The sequence below is a fragment of the Cavia porcellus genome, unplaced genomic scaffold, assembly GCF_034190915.1.
Source record: "Cavia porcellus strain 051 isolate PalLab524CR breed Dunkin Hartley unplaced genomic scaffold, mCavPor4.1 scaffold_19, whole genome shotgun sequence".
Classification (NCBI taxonomy): Eukaryota; Metazoa; Chordata; class Mammalia; order Rodentia; family Caviidae; genus Cavia; species Cavia porcellus.
Genome location: NW_026947502.1, coordinates 59234934 through 59250901, shown reverse-complemented (window position 1 = coordinate 59250901; position 15968 = coordinate 59234934). Strand labels below are relative to the sequence as shown.

Genomic DNA, 15968 nt, shown 5'->3' with positions numbered 1-15968 from the left:
TGATGTCCACCAATTCCCAGCCTCCGTGTGACCCCACAGGAGGCCTCTGTCACGTAGGGCATGCCTTGGAATCCATTCCACTGGGGCCAGCAGGGCGATGGTGCTCTCATCAATTGAGGACTGCCTAGACCCGAATCTTCCAAAGCTTCGAGCTCTCTGTGGGCACAGCAGGCCTGATCGCCCAAGGGCAGGCCTTGGAAGACGGCCTTAGGGTGGGCTGCTAGCAGGAAAAGGGGGCAGAAGCAGGCGACACAAGCTTAGCGATGGTGTGAGGGAGCCAAGGGAACCTGAGACAGGTAGCATCAGCCAAAACCATCTTTAGATCCTGGCTCAGTCTCCACCTCTGCCATTGAGGGCAAATTACCCAACCCTACCAACAGGTTTTCTCAGCCAGAAAGCAGGTAACTCCCTCTCGCAGGCTGTTGTGCAGATAATAAGAACAGAATGGTTAGCACCAGGCCCAGCACCAGGAATGATGCATGGTGTCTAATCTGGGAAGGACCCTTCTTCGAGGACTTACCTCTGGGCTTCTGACACAGTGGAGCTGAGTCTGCAGCTCTGCTCTGCTCCTGTGTTTCCGTCTCACTGCTGAGAGCTTCCTTTCTTTTCTTTCCCAGAGGCCAGCTCACTCCTCAGCTTCAGGAGGTCTCAGAGCTGCGGTGCAAACCCACCACCCAGCTGCTCCCTCACTTGGGGTTTGCTCCCCCAAAGGATCACAGCTCTGAGCCAGATGCTCTGGGTTCAAATCCTTGCTTTAACACTTCCAGGATAAGGGGCTGGGGATTTAGCTCAGCAGCATAAGTGCCTGCCTTGCAAGCAGCCAGTCGTGAGTTTGATCCCTGGTACCGAAAAAGACAAAAAACAAAACAAAACACTTCCAGGATATGCAACCCTGGCAAGGGGCTCAGTCGTTTTGTGCCTCCATTTTCATGGCTGCCTAGTTCTTATCTCAGAGCCCTTACGAAATGTTCCTGAGTCAGTGTGAGCCAAGTGCTTAGAATACACAAACACGTTAGAATATGCTGAGAACATGAGTGTTGGGTGTGTGATAGCCAGTATACCATTATCCTGGGTCCCATTAGTGTTTTGTCCCATTCCTGGGTTCATACTTTTCTTATCAGTCCCCATTCTTTTCACCATCTGGATCTCATTAGACTCCCACTTCTGCCTTCCTGTTAGTCCCTGGAGCTCCGAAGTCGCTTCTTCTTGGATCCCGAGGCTCAGCATGGGACTCCATGGCAAGTCCCCGCCTATTTCCTGACAGTGTCTGTCAGATTTCATCCTTTAAAATATGAAGAAATCAAGGCCCACAGAGATGAAGCAACTTGCCCAAGTTTACCCACCTCTCAAAAAGTGGATGCTGGGGTGCCACCCAGCCTCAACTCTGACTTCAGTGTCCCTGTCATCCCCTTCCCTGCAGACCCAGGACTGTGACAGTGACAGTGCTCGTTGTAACCCTCCATCTCCTTTGCATCTGAGCATAGAACATAACAAGTACTTGGAAAATGTTTGTCAGTGAGTGAATGAGTGAATAAATTGCCTCTATGGCAGGGGAAAAATCTGCCAAAACTTGTCATACCACAGAGGATCAAGCTCTAGCTACGTATCTGGCTCACGAACAGGATTTTATTGATGTTAGTGCTTGGTCTCTCTCTTTGCCAACTGTGCCAGAAGATTCCAGAGTGGCACTGTATTTGAGCAATCCTGGTAGAGCTTTCTGCCATCACATGAAGGGTGTTTGATAAGGTTCCAGAGCTCACGTGGTGCCATCCCATGACAATGGCATACAGTATCTCATCTGGAGCTGAGTTGGTAACTAGGCGATAAGTCAAGAACTCCCATTCTTCTAAAGCCAGAAATTAAATCTATGCTACAGTTCTTCCTACAAGTTAAATTGCACCTCAGGCTGTGCTTAGTTCCAAGCCTCTAGTTTTAAAGTGGGTCATGTGATGAACCCTGTATCCTCTAAAGGTATGCTGGGACCCTAACCCCCTATATTGCAGATCCTAGTACAGCAGACTGTGATCTTATTTGGAAGCAAATTGTTGCTGATACACTTAGTTCAGATGAGATCATAGTGGAATAGGGTTGGCCTCTGACCCAACAGGATAAATGTCTTTAAACAAAAAACAGACACACACACAGAAGATACTGTAGAGAGCCTCAGGGAAGAGACCCATCAGTAAGCCAGGAAGAGAGACCCAGAGCTGTTCTCACAGCCTTCAGAAGGAACCAATCCTGCTGACACCTTGATCTCAGAATTCAAGCCTCCGGAGCTGAGAGGAGATACATTTCTGCTGATTCAAATGTCCAGTCAGGCTCTCTGTTACAGCTTCCTAGCAGATGAAACACCTCCCAACCTCCATGCTACCCCTTCCCATTGGCTGCATCATGCGGCACGAGAAACAATACAATTAGAGATTGTTACCTAAGAAACCAGTCATGGAGAGGCTCAGGATTTTTATTTCTTGATGGAGGAAAAATATAATTTTCCTTCTGAGAAGAGAATGAAAAGCTGCCATCTTGCTACCCTCAACACATCATTCTGAGGACAAAATCGAAGGCTGAGAACATTACAGGGATGTGAACATGCACCCCTAACGCTGGCATGAACATCTAGATCAGAGACTTGTCTGAAGTCAAGCTTCCTTACTGTTCAAACTCTTTGGAGATGATTTTTTATGACAAGAAACTTGAAAGCGCTGTAGGAGGTACAGGGTTGTTAAGTGGTACACAGCTCTTTAGAGAAGGCTAAACAGGATGATGAGATCATACTAGGAAAAGCTAGCTAAAAGGAAGATGGGGTGGGGGAGGCACGCAGGCTGCCTCCCACATGGGAAGAACCGCCACGGGAAAGGAGGAAGACACATCCTCTGATGCCCTAGAAAGTGGGAACGGAGAGTTGCTTCTGCCCAGGCAATGAGGGTGTGCATTCTCCCTGGAGAATTTAAAATAATGACAGACCTCACAAGGTGGAGATGTACTGTGTTAGCGTTGTACTCTGGAAATGCTGAACAGCTTCAGTGATATTCTGTTCCCTCCTGTTGGAACAGACAGCTCCACAGCTCCTCCACCACTTGATCTACCACTGCCAATGAGGACAAATTATAGGGAGCTAAGTTTCAACTTTGATAAAGAAAGATCTCCCTAACAGGCAATAATGGGCTGTGCTATCTTGGGGTTGATAAATTATCCATCACTGGCAGTATACAAATAGAGGCTGGAAAGCTCTATTGCTGGAATGTTAGTCGGTAGATTAGCGAATTCAATGGAGGATTACCTTAAATGACCTTGAAGACACCAGCTGACTCCAGGACTAACCAGTTAATGATTGAGACAACTCTGTTTGAGCTAGACAAGGGTCTTTGGGTCAGAAGTAGGCATCTAGGGTGACTGTCATGAGGATGAGTGTAGCAGGAAGACACAAATAATCCCTGTCAACTGCTTGAGTACTAGCGTTCTCACGGATGTTGGAAATCCAACCATATCAAGGGCCTGGAAAGAAAGAGGTGAAGACTGCAGTTACGAATGCTCAGAAGCAAGGCTGTCTGGGAGTCAGGGATAAGCGCTAAGAGGCAGATCCAGAAAGTAGAGGGGCATTATGACCAAGACCCAAGGGCCAGCAGTAAGACCCTCAGGTGTTGCATAACCTAAGGTTCTTGCTTATTCCCTTTGCATGACTCCTACTGCATGGCCCCGTATAAAGATTAAACGAGCTACACGTGCAAAGCATGATGATGACTGGCAAGGTGTGCGTGTTGCACAACTGTCAGCCACTCCTTGTCTTCTGAAAGCTGCTATTCTAGCGAGCAGTGAGCCCCCCTCTGCTTTTCACATTGCTTCAAATTCTCTCAGCTGCCAGGGCAGAGCCATTTCCCCCCCTGATCCAATTCTAGCTCCTTAATAGCTACTAATTGGTTTTACAGATGCTAAAAGTTTTGATTCCACTACATAATACCTCGGTGTTATTAGAATAGGTTTAATTGCATATATTATTTATTTCTTCATTTCCTAATCATTTCCTGAGTGCCTGCTTGGTTCTGGAAACTGTTTGTGATTCAAGGCTTAGAACAGTCAGGAAAAATAGAAAAGATCCTTGTCTGACTGGGTTAGGGATGGGAGAGGGCGTGGAGAGATATTAGTTAATTGTCTGAATGCAGGGTCCTGGGAGTACAGTCAGTGGTACAAGGTGAGCTTAGCACATGTGAGGCCCTGGGCGCAATATGCGTATATGTGTATTCTCAGCACCAAAATAATAGTACTAATAATAATAATAATATGTGGGTGAAATGTGATCAGTCTATGAAGGTCAGTGAGCAGCACCTTGAGGCTATGAAATCAAGGAACATTTTATTCTGGGGCAGTGACTTTCCTGAACAAGTGATGCTTGAACCTGGGATTAAAATGAATACTGACAGTATTCTAATATCTGTATTTATTAACTGTCACTTTCAAAATGCTGTCCTGTGTCACTCTAATGAGAAGTTTGTGTTCATTGTTTCATGTAGGTAGCCCTTCAGTCCTCTGAAGTAGAAATTATTGTCTAGCCTGCTTTACAGATTAAGCAATTGGGACTCAGAGGAGTCTAGTAATTGATGTGAAGTCACACATTTTATCAGCAGGATTCACCCTAGGCTCAGTGTAACTAATGCCCGTGCCCGGGCTTTACCTGGAGAGCAGGACGGTCACACCGGTCTTTCTGCCTAGAGCCTAACACAATGTCTGGCATGCGGCAGATGTTCAAAAGTGCTGTTGTGTACATGATGAATGGAATTAGGTTGTACTGAGGGGCAAAGAAGGCTCCTGTGCATAGGGGGCAGAGGGCTAGACTGCCTGGACAGAAGGAGGCCGAGCTTCCAGAAGGGGCTTTTCCATGGCACAGCCTTCATGTCGGGTGATGAGTCCCATCGTGCAGACACTGATTGGAAGAACACTCTTCTCTGACTGTTAGTGAAGTGTCTCCATCATTAAAATATTCAAGTGCAGACTGGGGGTACATTTTGCCAGCCTGTATACATAGCAGATCTGAATTACCTTTCAGACACTTCCTGGCTTGGGAATGATCTCATACGAAGGGTTTTTACAGACAAGTGCCCCAAACTTGCCAGCTCCCAGAGCCTCTTACCTAGGTGGGAACTTAAGTACAAAGGGTGGATCCAGAATGAGCTGGCGGCCTCTGAAGCCAGGTAGACCGTATGACAGACATCAGGGAGGATGGAGCCACCTCCTGGATACCAGAGGACATTCAGACCACATTGTGGACAGAAGAGGCGGATGTGAGCACCTGGCACCTGGCATGGCGTGTGGCATGGTATGTTCACTAGGTGGTAGTGTTTCTTATTAGTATGCATCTAACTTAAAAATTCATTTATTTGCCAGATCACTTCTTTTGTTTAATAAAAGAGGACTTTTGCTCAAACTGGAGCAAAAGGAGTCGAGGAACATGATTATTTTCCTCTCCTTCCATGAGACTGTTGTGGAGTGTTTGCAGGGTTGGATGGTGGCAAGCCTTGGGATTTCATCCACTTTCCTTTCGGGTCAGGTGGAAGGCTGGCCAGAGGTCCCCACCACAGCCTGCTGGGGACTGCAGGGCCTGGCGTGTCGAGAATGGATGCCCGCGCCTCGATTTCCCTTCACTGGAACACGCCTGTTACTGATATATTTGGGTTCAAAAGGTAAAAATGAATATGTGTTACTTTTGTAAATAGGTAAACAAACCACAAAAACATGAAACAATTAAACTTGAAAAGCCCAGGTCTTCACTGCACAGACGCCTGTACCCTGTACCTGTGGACAGCGTGTGCTCATGCTCAGAGCGCCGCAGAGGGGAATCATTCCCATCCGACAGAGAAGCAGGCTGCAGGCAGCTCTGCTAGGGTCTGTGGCGGTAAGAGATAGAGCACGTCCGTTTCCTTTTTCTCAGCAGGAAGCACAATCTGTTGTGGAACAACAGCCTTCCCTGCCCTTATGAAGACCAACTAGTCTGCAGCTCTGGTTGCATGACTGTGGGCGAACGCTGGAGCTGGCCGAGGCGAGAGTCTGGCCTACCACGCTCGGGGTGTGCTGGGTCCTTGGCTTTCACTTTGCACTCTGGTTTTCCCTGCCAGCTTTCTTCTAATCTCATCCTTCCGATGTTGCTGAGCGGTCCATTCTCCTTCCGTCCTCCTTCTCCTCCTCTGTGTTCTCTTCTCTACATCCTCACAGCCACTGTGGGGAGGGTAGAAAACAGATGTCTTGTCCTGGCTTTGAGCTTCCACATGGACAGGGGACCCAGTGCTGTGCTTGCCGCTCACGGGACAGGACAAGTCTCAGGCACACAGTGAACTCCAACCAGCAGGCACTCAGGAAGAGGAAAGCCGCAGATGCCCCTGCCAAAGCCGATGACCCTTCTCAGCGGCCTTGGCTCTGTCTCTCTGCAGAAGGCTTGGGTGCGCTTTTCACCCACCAGAAATCTTACAGCTGAGGCTGCCTCCCTCCTTGCTCCGGTGGAGGGAAGTTCAACCAAACTTGCCTTTCAGCCCCCTGATAAGGTTCTGACCTTCTGGTAGGCAGATCATGTATTAGACACAATGGTTTCCATGTAATTCAATTTAATTTAATAATTTAATTTTACTGTATTTACTTTTCTTCACTCGATTTTTCTGTTTGTAAAATTGTGTTGTTCATATTTGTGTATGGCAGTCGAATTGTTTTCTGAATGAGTCGGGTATAAAGGAATGCATGTTTATGCAAAGTGACGCCTTTGTACATGGTTTGGTCCTCTTCGTGCATCAAGAATTCAAATGCTGACTTAGTGGTGCTCTCTGAGTATCTCCACAGGGTTGACCTACAGTTAGCTCCGAGGAGATTGGCTCAAAATAAAACTCAGTATCCTTCCCTCAAATGGCCTCCTTTTCTTAAGTTCCCCTAACTCCAAATAGCTTAATCATGTGGAAGAGCATGAAAAAGCCAACAACCTGCTCCCTCTCCACACCTGCAGTCTGTGGTCTCGCAGCTGCTTAGTATTCAGCCGGATGAGTCAGCTGTGCATTCCAGCGATGCTGTGTCTGCTCAACCCATGACTGCTCATGCAGCTTCTTTTTTCTGAAATGCCACTTCCAACTCGACCCTCCAGGAATCCTTCACATTCTTTAAAACCCATCTTGACGAGATGTGTGTGTGTGTGTGTGTGTGTGTGTGTGTGTGTGTGCGTGTGCACGCCTGTCCTCATCAGCCAACCAGATGGAAGTATCTTTTCCTTATAATCTCATTTCTTTTCTTGAATGAACTGACTTTATGCTGCACATTCCTCTCTTCCTCTTCCTTTCTTTACTTCTTTTTACTTTTTCTTCTCCCTTTCTTTTCTTTCCTTCCTTCCTCCCTTTCTCTCTTCTCTTTTTCGGTGCTGGGGATCAGAACTAGGGGCTCACACACACACCAGATCAGTGCTCTCCCACCGAGCTACACTCAACTGTACACCTCATCCACACTCGTCTGAGCTCCCAGCCTTTAGAAAGTTCCCCAGCGGCACAAACTGTCTCTCGTGTTACTGTGCTTTCTAATCACAGCGTCCCAGTCTTTCTCACAGTTTGGAGCTGCCTTGGACTGGGAGATACCTCTAAGACCTCGTAAATAACTCTAAGACCTATCAAATGGGAACTGGAGGAAACTCAGTCTCTTCTTCTCTCTTACCCTCCCTCCTCCTGTAAAATCCATTTCTTGGAGCTCTTAAGTCTATCATGTCGGTTTCCACTACCTTGGTTCAGATCTCCATCATCTCTCACACAGACGATTACAAATTCAGAGACGTCTTCCTGCTCCATGGCTGATAACATTAAAATGTGTATCATCCACCTGCTTAAAACTTTCCAATAGTTTCCCACGGTCAGTGAGGTAAGGTCCACCTTCCTTCACGGTACAAGAGGCCCTACAGCCTACCTGTACCTTTTCTCTCAAGGCCTCTCACAATTCAAACTTTTTCCTGCCATGCATTCCCAAGCCTAGCCTGGAGAGCTAGGACTGGCCCTGGGGAGGGTATTTGTTGTTTTCGCCTGCCCATTTCTTCTCCCCAATAGGCTACCTGTGCATCACATGCCTTGCCCTTCTAATGATTCAGGGCATAGGTGAACTGTGCTGACCAGTTAGAGTCCTTCCCTCCCCTTCTGAAGACCCAATTTGTAGTTTTCCTTTCTGTTTTGCTTCTGGTGCTGATGGCTGAGCGCTCATAGCTGCCTATCCCAGTGAAGACAGAGAAAATCAACTCAGGGAGGCAAGCAGAGACAAGTAATGCCCAGTGAGTGCTCCGCACAGTCCTGGACCCTATACTTGTGCTTCCACACGAATGCCAGGCTTGTAGTGAGTTTTCCTTTCTCTCCATCCAGTCACCCCAGGGACCGTTGTTATCTTTAAGCATTTGGCTAAGGTCTCTCTTTGCAGTCAATCATAACCTCCGTAGCTTGTTCTCTGCTATGGTGATTAACCTTAGCAGTCAACTTGACTGAACCGAGAGACTCCTGGAGAGCTGACGGGCCCTGGGGGAGCTGTGTGCATCAGTGCACTAGTCCATGTGTATGCACCACTGAATGTCTTCGAGGAGGCGGAGTCCAGGTGGAGGCATGGCTTTGGAGGGTGCGTCTCTCTCAGATGCTCTTCCTGTGTGCTCTGCCCTGCCCAGCCCTTTTGCCATGATGTTTATGTGTTGGAGCCAGCTAATCACAGACAGAAATGTGTGAAACTGCACCAAAAATAAACCTCCCCACCTCTAAGTTGCAGGTGTCTGGCAGCTTGTTACAGCAAAGGAAGAACTGACACATCTATTGTGTTTTCGGCATCTAAATAAATATTGACTGACTGACAAAGAGGCAGATCTGTGGGTGTGGGGGCTTCATCCAGATAAAACTCCCAGTGTTCCTGCTTCTCAATTCCTTTATTTCCTTTCATCTTACACCTCAGCTACTCATCAGCTTTTGCATCCTATTCTATAATCTTAATTCAGCCCACTCCTGTCCCTGGTTACCACCGCTTGTCTTTGCACCTAACCCCTTCTTGTATCTATTATAACTCTCAAGAAAGGAAGATGCTTGCTCAAGAAAGGGTTTTGCCCCACTTGGGACACTGTAGCTGATAAAGCCTTGGAGGCGGAACCAAGAGGCTCTATCTTGAGGTCATCTTCCTTGCCCCTAAGAATTTACCTGTGGCACGAAATGAATACCAATAGGCTACCTGTGCATCACTAAGGCCCTTTAGGCACCACCCCAAACCTAAGCTACATGTATGCCCCCACCCCACGTGTCCGGCAGAGAGAATTCCGGCCCCCGGAGACAATGCCAGACCCCGGAGGGTCAGGGGGTCTCTCCCCACATTCTTAAAATAAAGTCATGCCAAAATTCTATCATTAACATTCCATGTTTTGGCCACCCTTGCAACTGTCCCTTTTCTAATAGTTACAGCATCTCAACTTGAAAAATGTATCCTTGCAGGTGCTGGAAGGGACTAATCCCCAACCCAGCTCCACTGGGGATACAGGAACCTTGGCCTGACCACTCAGCCTTCCAAACCTTGCCGACAGTGACTGATTCAAACTAAGCCGAGCCAATGAGAAACTCCCTGGGGTCTTCTTGTTGGAACATTTGAGACCCAGGAGTCTTCTCTGGAGGTAAGGCTTGGAGAATCTAAGCATGCAGGAGAGAGCCAACACCAAGGATGTGGAAGGAGGCTGGGTCCTGAGGGGGTCATTGGGGTCCTCAGGTCCAGCCATGCTCAATGTCTGCCTCTAGGCCTGAGCACATTCCTCAGTGGTCTCATGCTGGTTTGAGTTGAGCTTCTATCTCTCTGAGTTTTGATTCTTCCAGTACTACATACTGAGCTACTCATCTACCATAAAATGGTGATATAAAGCCACTCTGAGACACAGAGAAGCTTAATATATGTTTTTAACTGACAGAAGTAACTTAGAGAAATGTAGAATCTGGAAAATATAATGCTGAATGAAAGAAGTCAGTCGTGCAAGCTTAAAGAGCACAGGGTATCTCTCATTTGGATAAGACAAAGCACGAACAAATAATAAAGGATGGACAGAAAGAAACAAGGGAGCCCTCTTGCAAATGGGAAAGGAGTCTAGGAGATGGAGAAGAGAAGGGCAGAGGGACAGGAGGTAAGCAGAACTAAGGTGTGCTGTGTCCAGGAGTCTAATCACCTCAGGGACTGTAAACATCACATGTGATGGACATGAGCTAAGAATGACAGTAACAAGAAAGAAAATGGAGAAAGGCATTTAGAGGCAGAGGGAAGGGAGATGGGTGGAGGGGGAAGGAAATCTAAAAACATAGACAAAAACATATTATACGCATACATCCCGCCTCTATGATGAAGGTAAATAGCGTGCACTGCAAATGTACACTAGTACAAGAAAAGACAAAAAAAAAGAGTAAGTACAAAAGGAATTTTAAAAATTTCTTGTGTATAACATTTGATCGTTTTTGTGGCATAAATGCTCTCACCATGACTTGTTTAAAGCTTCTCCTCACCAAAGCAAACAAGAATCAATAAGATTTTGGTTTTATAAAGACCATGTAGATACATAGAAAAAAGTCTGGAAAAACATAGGACAATAGAACAGCAAAAACGTATGTGTTCAATTATATTCGTTCCACAGTTCAGCTACGGATTTCTTATGAGTGGTGGGACTAAAGATAATTTGTATTCTTCTTTTTCTCGGTTATATTTTTCTAATATCTTATAATGTACATGGATTATTTATACAAGTTTTAAAGGAAATTTCTCAAATGAGAAAAGCAGCCATTCCTAACCACAGGTGTGATCAGAACGTGACATTAGACCTGTCCTTGGGGCCCTCCAGAGATGCTAGGAGTATCTGGGGCAGGGCAAACCTGTTCTCCACTTGTTCTATGGGTTCATGACTCCTGGGTGTGTCGGGCATTATGATCCTGCAGCAGTGACAGTCTCAGACCTGCCACTGACAGTGGGAATAAGGTCAGGGCCAGAGAAGTAAATTAGCTCTTCCCTGCCGGGAGGGGCACACAGGATGAAGTGTGTGGGGAGAGGTGGAGCTCACAGAGCTGCCAGGAACAGAAACAACTAGATGTAGACAATGGGCAGAGAACCAAGGAACCTGTGGAAGATGAATGCAGAATTCCAGAGAGGCAGGCAGGCTTGGCCTTGTTGATTCCAGAATGCCCTCCTGTCACTCTCTGAAGGCCTAAGTCCCACCTCAGATGTGTGATCAGCTGCGGGCTAAGCCGGAGGGGAGCAGGACTTGGTATCTCTGGCTGTCTCATGAACTCAGAGGTGGCCACTTCTCTTAGTCCATTGAGGCTGCTGCAACAAAACCTTAGGACAACAACAGAAATTGACTGTTCATGGTCTAGAGGCTGGGAAGTCTACGACTGAGGTGACGGTGATGAGGTCTGCTTCCTAGTTGGCTCATCACTGATACCGTCTCTGTCTGTCCTCCCATGCAGGAGGGGTAGGAGTCTCCCTTGGGCCTCTTTTAGAGGCATTGGTCCTGTTCATGTGGGCTGCACCTTTTGTGAGCGAATCTGAGATGGGTTCACAAACAACATAGGAGTCCAAATTGATAAATTTGGAATGTAATTAGCTGAGCTCAGTGACCACTCGCATGGACCCATTGCAGAGTCTCACCAAGTGGCCACAAACTGGAAAATTACAAAGCTTTTAAACATAGAACCACAAAAAGACATCCTGTTTGAAGAAATTTAGCTAGAACCTTACTTTAAAATTTGGTTGACACCTGTATCCTGCTTATTTGTTGAGCAGCTTAATTTTTCTTCTGTGGGTACTTTTCTCATGGCACTTATACCCTGAGTAATTTTCCTTTTTCCTGGGTCAAATACAGGACACTAGTTAAATGTAGGGCTCAAGATGGTGTCAGTTATGCCAAGTTACAACAAAATCAACTTCTAAAGGTCCAACCTCCTACTCCACTCACATGGAGATTAGGGTTTCAGTGCACGAATTTCAGGGTGGGGGACACTCAGCCTGCATAACTTGGAGCTGATAGATGGAGAAAGCCTTCGCGCCAGCCAGCTCTGCCTTGGATTTCCCAGAGCGCAGTGTCTAGTTTCTAGAACCAGTCTGTTCCTGTCTCTGCCTCTGTCTTTCTTGTTCTCTGTCCTACTCTTTTTTCTCCCCAGTAGAGCAGGACAGCCGGGGTCTGCTGAGGTAAAGAGGAAGGCACCGGAGGGGTGTGTGCCGAGGGAAGAAAGCTCCGGAGCCCACGAGCCCTCCGTTTGGGTGGTGGCCTTGTCCCCTGCCATCTAAGGACGGTTTTGACGGTGTCCCCATCCAGCAGGAGGTTTGGAGTGCCCGATCGCTTTTTCACAGCTTGAAGATGGGTTTTAATAGGTTGCCCTTCCCTATCACATTTTTAAATGAAGGCAGAGAACTTAATTTTAACTTGGAGGATAAATTAAAAATAGTGGCAATTCAGGCCATGCTAGGGAAGGTACTCAGGGGAACGAGGTCACTTTCCCAATGCTCCTTCATTCTACCACCTGGGAAGCCACCCTCTTGTCATCCAGGTCAGAAGTTTCAAAATGGTGATCATGGGCCATGACAGCCTGCTGAAACATTTTGTTTGGCTTGCAACACATTCTTATTTTTTTAAGTAATTTTTAAAAATTACAATATTTTATCTGTATTTCCGGGTTGCTTGAAATAATGGTAAGATCTGTCTCCACTGGATTTGTTTTCTTACTGGGAGCGCTAGACTGGGGCTGGGGAATAGCTGCCCCCCTTTGCACACGTCGAAGTGTCCCAGTTTGCCGGAGTCTCCTACTTCCCTCATTTAGGCCACCTGCCTGACCCCTGCAGGCTGTACAATTCCAGTTCCTTCAGATTCTTAGATTTGACTAAACATCTGCTTCTGGGTTTATCACACTGCTGTAGATAAAAACAACTCCCCAAAGGCCAAACTGGTAAATTCAAAATCCTTGGGGTTTTTCCTGTAACCCGCATACTAATAAACCACCTTACGGTGGAAGAAAAAGTGGAGGATATCAGGATAAGAGCTAAGAGATTGATGCCTCTGTGCACCTTTGGTTGATTTATTCTGGCAACAGAGAGAGACTCCTGAAGCCTGAGTGCTGGGGTGTGAATGCCACCTCTGCCAGGCATTGTCTGACACTTCAGTCAAGTTCCTGCACTGTCCTGTGCCTCAGTTTCCTCATCTGCACTGGCACTATATTCTGCTCATCTGTGCAATATAATAAAGTGTCCTCTCATAAAGTTGTTAAAAGGATTTAGCACACTTAGAGCAAGGCTTTGTGCACAGCAAAATTGAAGAAGTGTGAAATAGTCTGTACACATGTGACATTGTTTATATGTAAATTGCAGGTAAGTTTATGGGGCCAGTTTTATAGAAAGAGACAGGTTTACATTTGGGGAGCAAAATCTGTGAGTAGAAAGTGGAACTGGGCCAAAGGAGAAGCCGGGCTGTGAGGCACTGGCAGTGATGACCTCAGCCAGGTGGGCTGGTACTGGCACAGGGATGGCATTAAGGACTTGTTCTGAACACCGATGGCCCCGCACTCTCTGGTCACCGGACACAGGCTGCCCAGGATGGGGCATGACCCTGGCCGAGGCACTCTTGAGGCAGGGAGTGGTGTCAAAGAAAAGCCCGAGCTGGACTTTAGTTAAAGCGGTGGAAACAGAAGTTATTCAGAACCGTTGCAGCAATGGAAGTTGCCGGAGAGCAGGGTGATGAAAGATCAGGGGCAAAGAGGCTTCCACTAAGATGACCTAACAGGATTCTTGCTGAAGACAGGCCAGCTGGCCAGGCTCTACTTGGGGCAGAGCAGAGGCCGGGAGGAAGAGGATGAGGAATGCACTGGGTGTTGGCATGGCATGTTCTCGCTAACATGACCCAGCAGCTTTCTTGTTAAAACTAAATTTTACATGAAGTGCTCTGATAGGGCTGGGGAGTTCAAGAGCCTAAATTTGTCCAAGCAAAGGATCTTTGTCAGCAGGGCGTCCAGTTGAGCTTCGAGCTATCAAAGTCTGTGGCAGCTGAGGGAATAGTGCCCAGTCCGAAGGAGAGAATCAGGGTAGTGTATTGGCTCTACCATCGTACTTTTCTGACAATGAGACCTGGTTTTATATTAATTTTTGCTCTAAAAAATGCAATAGGGCTTATTTTAGGGGGGTATCTTGTGTTTTCTATATTTATTCATCATTTGCAACTAAAAATCCACATTTATTCAAATACAATCCTGTCATCTTTTTCTAGGGCATTATTATAACTCCCTAAAGTCTGAATTTCTTTTTCCCTTTTTTCTCTCTCTCTTTTTTTTTAAACCAGGAATTGATCTCCTGCATTCACACCTGCCATGCCGGCGCTGCACACGCTGAATTTCTTGCAGTTCCATCTCCTTTGGGACCATTGGTGCTGATCTCTGGCATCCAGCAACGGGGCTCTCCTCACAGGAGCGCTTCTTATCCATGCAGCCTTCTCTGAGCGCAACAAAGCCCTCAGTGATTTTATCCCTGAATCCTTCACCCCAGGCACGACCTCCTGTGGGCGGGAGTTCACCAAGTTCCCATTAGATCTGTGTTCCCTGAAGACTCGAGAGACAGGAGAGGCAACAAAAACGGTGACAGTCACGAGTGATAGTCCACACAAAAAAGATGAAAAATTGCAGGCATCAAAACCCAGAAAATGTTTATTTCATTACATGAATTAAGTAATCTGCTGTAACACACAACATAGCAAATTATGAAAATTTGTGTTGGACACAACCGAGTCTGTCATTTGTATTATTTGTGTGTTGTGTCTGTGCTCCAATTGGTCACTTGGTGGTTAAGTCTCAAGTTCATCTGTTTACATAGGCATTTACCTCTCATCTAAAGGCACAAATACTTAACTATAATTTATAATTTACTTACTTAAGTATTAATGTCATAATATTTATAGTTAACCTTATATTAATAATATTATTTATAATTCAATGTGTCCATCCTTGCAGCAATGGATGCACTACATGTGTTCATTTAACTGATGATCTTAACTGGGGCTTATTATGGGGGGAGGGCTTATATTAGAGCACCCTGAAAAATCATGTGAGGGCGTATTTTCCTGGTAGGTCTTATTTTCAGGGAAATATGGTATGATCCACCTTGTGCCACTTAGATTCTTCTGCTTTGTGTAAAGTAAAAGTCAGTGGGCTGAACTCAGCCTCTGCCATCCTAGCCCCTCCAAGGCAGCCCTAATCCTCACAATCTCCTTCCCCTGCCACCCACCCTAGGTTCCCCCAGTCCTCTGCAGACACCTCTACTGGTCTAGATGGGGTCTCTGCTGGTATGACAAGACAGTACTCTGAGTGGGCTGAGCTCCTTGGTAGACTGCCCTTGGGGGCTGTGGCTGCAATCTTTGTCCACACACTTTCAAAACTGGCAAACCTCACAGGTGAGGTGGGCACCAGTGTCTTGATTTCCTGTTTTTTTGAGCACTGTGTCTTAACCAAGACTCCCTCACAATTTGCCAATTCTTGTAACCTGGTCTCATTAGTATGACATCACCAGTACAATGTATCAGGAGCTGATCAGTCTCCCACTCTCATGGGCAAGTATACAGCAAAGGATGAAAGACACCAGACAAAGTATTAGGGTGTACAGGGGCATGGGAAGGTCAGTGCTCTTGTGGCTAAGATAAAGACTTTTCTGGACTGGCCAGTATTTACTGGGTCTTTAACTTATTAGGGGCATGCAGGAAAGTGTAGAGAACAGCTGAGGCAAAAGGGCTTGAACACGAGCAAGACCTTGAGAAAGTAAAACAGAGACATTCCCAGCAGTAAATGTTTGCTTCATGAGACAACTGTTCGATCTCTAAGATTGGCAGTGTTGCCCTTGAAAATCTGGAGGAGAGTCAGTGACTGCTGCAGTGTTGTCTTACTTCAGAGATGTCAGAGTGTCACAGGCTAGTACAGGCCCCTGCTGTGACTGTTGGCATGGAG

At 46.6% G+C, this 15968-nt stretch overlaps 1 protein-coding gene across 2 annotated transcripts in view; it reads left to right on the top strand.

The window, feature by feature from the left end:
* Positions 1-14744, top strand: part of LOC106027132 (uncharacterized) — a 64104-nt gene extending 49360 nt beyond the window's left edge. Inside the window, exons 3-4 of one of the 2 annotated variants that reach the window (XR_010041229.1) lie at positions 9459-9634; positions 14318-14744. The gene's annotated coding sequence lies outside the window, so the exon portion shown is untranslated. The remainder of the gene's footprint in view (positions 1-9458; positions 9635-14317) is intronic. The other variant, XR_010041226.1, reaches the window with a different exon arrangement.
* Positions 14745-15968: the final 1224 nt, after the last annotated feature.